The following is an 8,284-nucleotide window of genomic DNA, read 5'->3' as shown; positions in this document are numbered from 1 at the left end:
TGAAAGAGTAATATGCTCAGTCAGTCAGGAAACACAAAAACAAAAATAAAATTATGAATTATAATATCAAATTAGGTTCTTCCCAATAAAGATAAAGAAAATTACATACCTCTCCAATGATAGCAATTGATAAAGTTGACATAGAAACAACATTCAGTCAGAAATACCCAGAAATTTCTTTCTTAAAAACCTGTGTGACCTCTTATACTTAAGGTTTCTTTCTCACCGTCTGAACCTGAGAAAGTCCTATGAATATATAGCGCATACTTATTTATTTTTTCTTTTTTTTTTGAGAGTCAATCGTATCATTTTCACTGAAGTTAATATTACAAAAACTGGTTAATGGTTGTTTCTATTTCTATTTTTTATAAAGAGACGGTCAAAAAAGGTTAAGAGTTCTAATTGGAAAGTTATGAGATAAGACAAGGACACCTACATGGCGTGCTGATGTCTGGTGATTGGCACTTAGATTATTTCCTTCAACAAGCTTTCTTTTTAGCAAAATGAACTCTGCCTCTCTAAAAAGTCAATATTACTTTGTTAGTGATGCATCGTTGATATTAAACTAAATTCCAGCTGTTTTTATTAAATGATTTTGTTGAAAACTAATATTTGTAAATGATCACACAATGAGGCATAATTTATGGTAATGGTTGATAATTATTAGTATGTTGGATCAGTTGTAATGGATGATATTAGCATTAAAGTAATAGTATTGCTAAATAGGTGAGTCTAAAAAGATTGAAATTTCACTCCAGATGATTTTTACACGAAAGAGAAGCATCCGTGACCGGGCAAAAGAAAAAAAAATAGCAAGAGGAACTGAACTTTTAACAAAATGACACGTTGAGGGCACTTGATACTACTCAAATGTTGTAACGAAGTAGTGATAATATATATTTGTTCCATGAGAAATTTTGTGAATAGGCAATATAACAACTGGCTAATTCAATTATCATAAATGTCTCACTCAAGATAGTGTAATCAGATAGTGAATGAAAAGAGGTAAGCAGAATTTGTGTATATAGGTTTTCCCAATGCCTTTTTGTACATGAATTAAAATTTGACTCATACTCCCAAAAACTGGGATTTCTATACATATGCATTTACTACAATCTGTTATTGACCATTTAAGAATAAAGTTTCACATTCCGGTAGCATTTGATGTTTGCTATCTTGATGCCCAATACTGAGATGAAATAAGCTTTATTCATTATTGTTTGGCTAAGATAGATTGAGACCTGATGCAGATAGATCAAAAACTCTTCTATAAATAGAAATTTGTATACAAACAACACGAACAAGTAAAACTGAAGTAATATGCAAATCTTCACCACAAAGAAAACTGGGGAAACATAAAGACTGACATTTTTGATGAAGTGGAAACTTGATTCTTCCAGACTTGATGATGTTTATGACAGACCCTCTTCTGGGGTTCTTTGTTTTCCTAGATTATTAGATTAACCATCTAATTGGCTACACTTAGCCATCTCTCTCTCTCTCTCTCTCTCTCTCTCTCTCTCTCTCTCTCTCTCTCATCACTTTTAAGAATATAAAATTATCTTACTTTAGTTGAAAAACATCTGATACATGTAAAAATAAATATTGGAAAGATATGAGTAAAATGTTTAGGGCAATTAAGTACCATCTCCTTAGGTGCTGAAAATACAATTTTTTTTATGAAAGGCAAAAACAAATTTTAGGAGAATAGAATTATCTATATCTTAATAAAAACTACAGTATACTCTTAGCAGAGTATAAGATTTATTTTGATATACATATAAAAAAAATAATGTAAATTATTTATGTTGAATTTTGTTATTTATTATGAATCTGTACTATACTAAATGAGGATGAGGTTGCAACATACATTTTTCATATTCTTTTATTTAAGGTATTTTATTATTATTATTATTATTATTATTATTATTATTATTATTATTACTATTATTATTATTATTATTATTATTATTATTATTATTATTATTATTATTATTATTAATATTATTAGCTAATCTACAACCCCAGCTGGAAAAGTAGGATGCTATAAGCCCCAGGGCTTCAACAGGGAAAAATAGCTCAGTGACAAAGGGAAATGAGTAAACAAATTATAACCCTACTAATGAACAATCAAAAGAGAGCAGAAACAACTTTAAAACAGATCTTCTCTTTATAATCTATAAAAAGAGATTTTTGTCAGCCTGTTCAACGTAAAAACCTTTGCTGCAAGTTTGAAATTTTGAAGTTCTACTTCTTGAACGACCCGATTAGGAAGATCATTCCACATCTTTGCCACAACTGGAATAAAACTTCCAGAATACCATACAGTATTCAACCTTGTGATGTATAAGGCATGAGAAGGCATTATCTATTCGACTGTTTTCAAATCTAAGTTACTTCTAAATATTACCTGGTAATTATATATACATAAAGTAAATATATATATATATATATATGTGTGTGTGTGTGTGTGTGTATATATATACACACAATATATATATTTATATATATATATATACACATATATATATATACATATATATATATATATATATATATTATATATACATATATATATGTAAATATATATATATATATATATATATATAATCATATCCTACGCCTATTGACGCAAAGGGCCTCCATAGAATAACTAAATCCATAGAGGATTCATTGGCTAGCTTCATCAAAGGACATCCAGTTCCTTGTGACGTGCAGTGCCTATCTAACTAAGGCAAGCAATCCTTATATATATATATATATATATATAAATATATATATATATACACACACATATATATATATATATATATACAGTATATATATATACATATATATTTATATATACAGTATATATATATATATATATATATTAGTATATATGTATATATATATATATATATATGTATATATATACTTATACACATTCATGCATATATGAATTAGTGCATAAAAAAACATTTTCAAATATGCTAATAAAACACAAATAATAAATAAATTAGACACAAATGCATATATGAATAATACTATAAAAATTTTCCAAAACAAAAACATAAGAAAATATATTTGCAAATAAATAAATTCTGATATAATTACGCTTTGCTCATTATTATCTCGTATATCAGGTCAAGAGCGCCAATAAATATAACATGGAAAATATCAACAAGATGACTCTCTGCCAATACCACGAGTATAATCTCTTCTTCGCATTTTTCTTCCAGTTTTCCATAAAAGAATATATTCTTTTTTAGATAACCAGCATAGTGACTAACACGTATACATTCTTCCATTTTCACTCCGATCGCATTGTAGATTCAACTATATCGGTTTCAAGTCTACATCTGGAACAAGTAAATTAATCCTCAATGTTCGATGGGAAAGGTTTTGAAATTCTATTTTTATATTTTAGATGATTTCCCAGATAGAACGAGTTTTCAAAATGCGAAAAAGTGTGCATGTGCATACGACTTTGCTCAGGAAAGAAAAATTTCCTTTTCTCTTTATAGATTTTGGATTTCCACCATTTTTTTTTTTTTTTCTAGTTACTGGTCACCTATCGATATTATTAAAGATCTTCCACTGCTCGACTCCTTCACAATCATGTTCTGAAGTTTAATTTTATATATAAATAAATTTTCTTACCAATCATTGCCTATACCGCGCTTCTGTCTGTTCACGCTTCTTGTAATTTGTGAGGTACCTCTTTTCTGGTTATGTTATAATCAATTTTATTCTTTCTAAGATATCTATTCAGATAACAACTCTAATTATCAGCCTCTATACTTGTATTTCTTATTACATCTTTATCCTTTTTTTCAGGTTTATTCCCTCTTTTATCTATATCTTTACCCAAACCCAGAATTCCAGATTTTTTCTTAATATACTCCTCTCATTTATTATATAACGTAAGGTCTTTGATTGTATTTACTATCACTTTTTTCAGGATTTTCCATCAAAATTTATTCAACCTAACTTTGAGACTATAGCAAGAAAAGGATAGGAGAGACCTCTTTCTACTTACTCTGCTGTGATTCATGATCTAACGAATAATTTTTCTTAATCATTACTCTTCCTTATGAGAAGTACCAGTCACCTATCTGTGAATGCAAATCTCCATTATCTATCCCATTCTCCGAGATAAATCAAGGAGACATAGGGAATGTCCCTAAAGCTAGTTTCCTGGCTAGTATGGTGCTAACGTGTTTGCCTAGTATTTGCAGGGCAGCAGATCGATCTCCGACCTGGACCGTGAGTTTAAGCTGTTTATTAGGGAGGCCACTGTTGTGGTCAGTCACCACAGTTGGGGTTGGGCTTGCCTGGCTGACGTTCTGGTGATCATCTATTCTGATGAAACTGGGATTGAAACCAGACAACTTTAACCTTTAAAACATTCACTCCAAATCTCAGAAGTTCAATATTCAACGATATACACCCACTACCACCAATTATATTCTTCTCAAGTTCAGTCTTCCCCATACAAACCTCGAAATAACTAAATTGCACTCTTTCCCCATCCTTTAGATTCCTAGAGTCTTCTAAACTCTGTAAGAGCTAATCCATCACTATCTCCACGACTTTCCTTTACCCTAAACAACTTCATTCCTTATTGCTCGCATTAAACTGATATTTCACTTTCATTCCACAGAGTGCCAAGACATCCAGTCTCCCTCTTGAAGCAAATTAGTTACCATATATTTTCTCCTATTGGCACCAAATCCACGCAGAAACAAACCTCGGTAACAGGGAAGTCATTTTGCTATTAAATATATATATATATATATATGTGTGTGTGTGTGTGTGTATATATATATATATATTCATATATATATATATATATATATATACACACACACACACACACATATATATATATATATATACATACATACATTCTCCTATCCCACCTTCTATTTCAAATTATCTATGTCATCTCTATTTATCAATGGCGAAATTCAAAATTACCTATACAATTAATATGCAAAATATAACAAATATACTCTGCTTAACTAAGAAATACTTTAGATATATTGAAAAATTATATCTATACTATAATCTCGGTAATCCACTTCAATATTGTGAGTGAGAGTTATAAACTACCATACCTCCTCCGCTTTTATATGAGGAAAAAGATATGATATATGTACGAGGAACATGAAAATAGACAAATAGAAATAGAAATAAACTGATAGATAGAAAGGCCAAAGTATTCGAAAACTGATGCTGACGAAGGGAATAGCCAAGATAGAAAAATACTGTGACAGTGCGAGTGCTTGAAATGGCCGTGCCAGAAAAATCTAAAGGTCTGTTTTGGGAAGAAAATAAAGAAATAGGTGTTGGTGTAAAGGTGTAAAGCTGTGTGAGGCCGTGGAGTTGCATGGATTGGGGTCACGCGTGAATAGATCGAGCGATAGATAGATAGATGATTGTGGGGATCAATTTATTCACTTTTTCTTATATTGGTTGTTCTCAGAATTCTATGATGTTTTATATATATATATATATATATACATATATATATATATATATATATTGTATATATATATATATATATATATTGTATATATATATATGTATATATATATATACATGTCTACTGTATATATATATATATATATATGTATATACTGTGTCTGCATATATATATATATATATATACACTGTGTATATATAAATATATATATACATATATATATGTATATATCTATATATATATATATATATATATACATTATATATAAATATATATATACATATATATATATGTATATATATATATATTATCAACAAATACATATATACAACAAAACAAAGTACTCAGACATGGGCTTGCACTTACGTCTGTTAATGGATTTTCTGTGACAGTCCACGCCGTAAACTTTCTTAGTTCGTCGATCCATCGCCTTATATTCTTTTCCCTGCTTCCTTTACAATCTCTGGGAACAATATTTTGTCGTCCTTAATGTCAGTCTACTGTCTGTCATTCTCATTTTATGTCCTGCCCATGTCCATTTCTTTTTCTTATAAGTTATTAGAATATCCTCTACTTTAGTTAGCTCTCGTCACCATGTTGTTCTTTTTATGTCTCTTAATGTTATTCCTATCATTATTCTTTATTTAGTTTATTAAGTTATATATCATGTGTCTTTGCAATCAATCTAGAAAAAGTTATTTTCGTTGTTATGCAAGCTTCTAGTCCTTATCAAGGTTTTCTAATATGTTGAATGGTTTGAAATTAAATGATAACGTTTTCTTTATAATATAATCCCTGGCCTCCAGCGACATGGAAGATTTAATGCCATATCCAGATATGGCTTTCATTTTTAATTCCATTTCATACAGCTTATTCTTATGCTCTCATCAACAAAGCGCTAGTCTTTTGTTTACCATACAAGATATATTTTCTCAGAAAACCGTATTTGAATCTATTGTGAACAACAATATCTAGAACATTCTATACTGAACGCAGAAGCCAAGTCTTTCTCTACTTAATAATTCTTGCGAGGATATTTTCAGAGAAGTCTCAATATAGAAAGATAACCATTAATAATATGGTTGTTTTGCGCACCTGTTTAGCTCCAAGTTCTAGTGAACATAAATGATGATAATTAGGTCTTGTACGTGAACTACTTATCAAACATAAAGCAAGATTGCAGATGAAAGTCTAATTCGTCCTTTCTGGAGTTCCGGGAATTCGTACACTTGCACGTCAGTTATACTTTTTTATTAAAGGCTTCTGAATGGCTAATCGAGATACAATAGGATATAAAAAGATTAGTATTTGACCCTTCATCAAATTCATTTCACCACTGTTCTCTCTCTCTCTCTCTCTCTCTCTCTCTCTCTCTCTCTCTCTCTCTCTCTCTCTCTCTGAGTTCGTTAACTAAAAACTATGAGTGATGCCTATATCAAAACTTATTTGAATATATAATATAGAGTCCTTGTTGTGAAAATTGCTGAAAATTTTATTTCCAATGTTAAAAATATCATTGATACTAATTTTGATAAATAAAAATATCTATTATCTCTGACATTTTCTAAAAGCTAATGAACCAGAAAAAAAGAGTTTCCTTATTATGAAGATATTTGCACATTTGTACATATCAGAGACGTCTATGTTCAGCAGTGAACACAATCCTCTGTTTACAGTACCATATATGGATAATATCACTCACGTCCAGAACGTATTGGTTCAAGTAATACTTATTTGTAATGGTGAAATACATAACGATCAGCATGACTGGAGACTCAAGCTGTTTCAAGATTTTGAAATCGTGTGAATTACATACAGCAATGGTCTATTCACCACCTGCAGAGAGAGAGAGAGAGAGAGAGAGAGAGAGAGAGAGAGAGAGAGAGAGAGAGAGAGATAGTGTTTGAAGGCAGTCTAAGTCGATGTTGATAATTTACACATAAAAAGGTTTTTGCGTGAAAGCACCTTTCTGGTCGTTTAAGAGCCACGGCCCTCACCATAAAGATTCTTCAAGATCAAAGACTTCTTTCAACAATTGGTACCTTGGAACTGGAACCATCAAAGAGCTTGCTCATGAATACAAGAATGACTTGTATCACACCCCGAGCAAATTTCTTCTCAATTTCTCGTGTCTCGGGATTCTTGGAGGAGAATGATTTCAAGCACGTGTGGGAATTGTATCAAGGGCTGAAACTTGACTGCTATGAACTAGGTTTCGTTATGGAAGTCGAAAATATTGTTTTTTACCCCCAGGCTATTTGGAAATTTCTAACCCTTAACCCCCAGAGGGTTATTTTTTCCCCAGCACATTTTGTATTTTTTTTTAAATTGCTCTAACACCCTTAATTTTTGTCATAGAGAGGTCAGGTTGGTCTCATTCTCTTGAAAAATGCCTGAATTTTCTCAAAAAATTATAAAAAATGTGAAGAAAAAATTTTTATAGCATTTTTTTGCAAGGACGTACCGGTACGTCCATGGGGGTAGAGGGATGGCTTTTGTGAAACGTACCAGTACGTCCTTTGGGGGTAAAAGGGTTAATGGTCGTAATGAGTCAGATAACTAAGATTCGGATGAGAGAGATTAGACAGAGGACAAAAATAAAAGGGAGGAAGATGACGTTTAGGGTGTATAAAATGATATATTAAAATTTATAGCCATATTAATAGTTATTATTATGGAAGCCAAAATATCTATTATTTGTGGTAATGAGTTGACGAACTAAATAGATTCAAATGAGAGAGAATAGACAGAGAACAAAAAAGAAAGGGAGGGAGATGACGTTTAGGATGTATAAAATAATATATTACAATTCAT

Source organism: Palaemon carinicauda, chromosome 2, assembly GCF_036898095.1.
Source record: "Palaemon carinicauda isolate YSFRI2023 chromosome 2, ASM3689809v2, whole genome shotgun sequence".
In the NCBI taxonomy this organism is placed as follows: domain Eukaryota; kingdom Metazoa; phylum Arthropoda; class Malacostraca; order Decapoda; family Palaemonidae; genus Palaemon; species Palaemon carinicauda.
The sequence above is the reverse complement of the archived record's forward strand: the minus strand, read 5'-3'. Positions refer to the sequence as shown.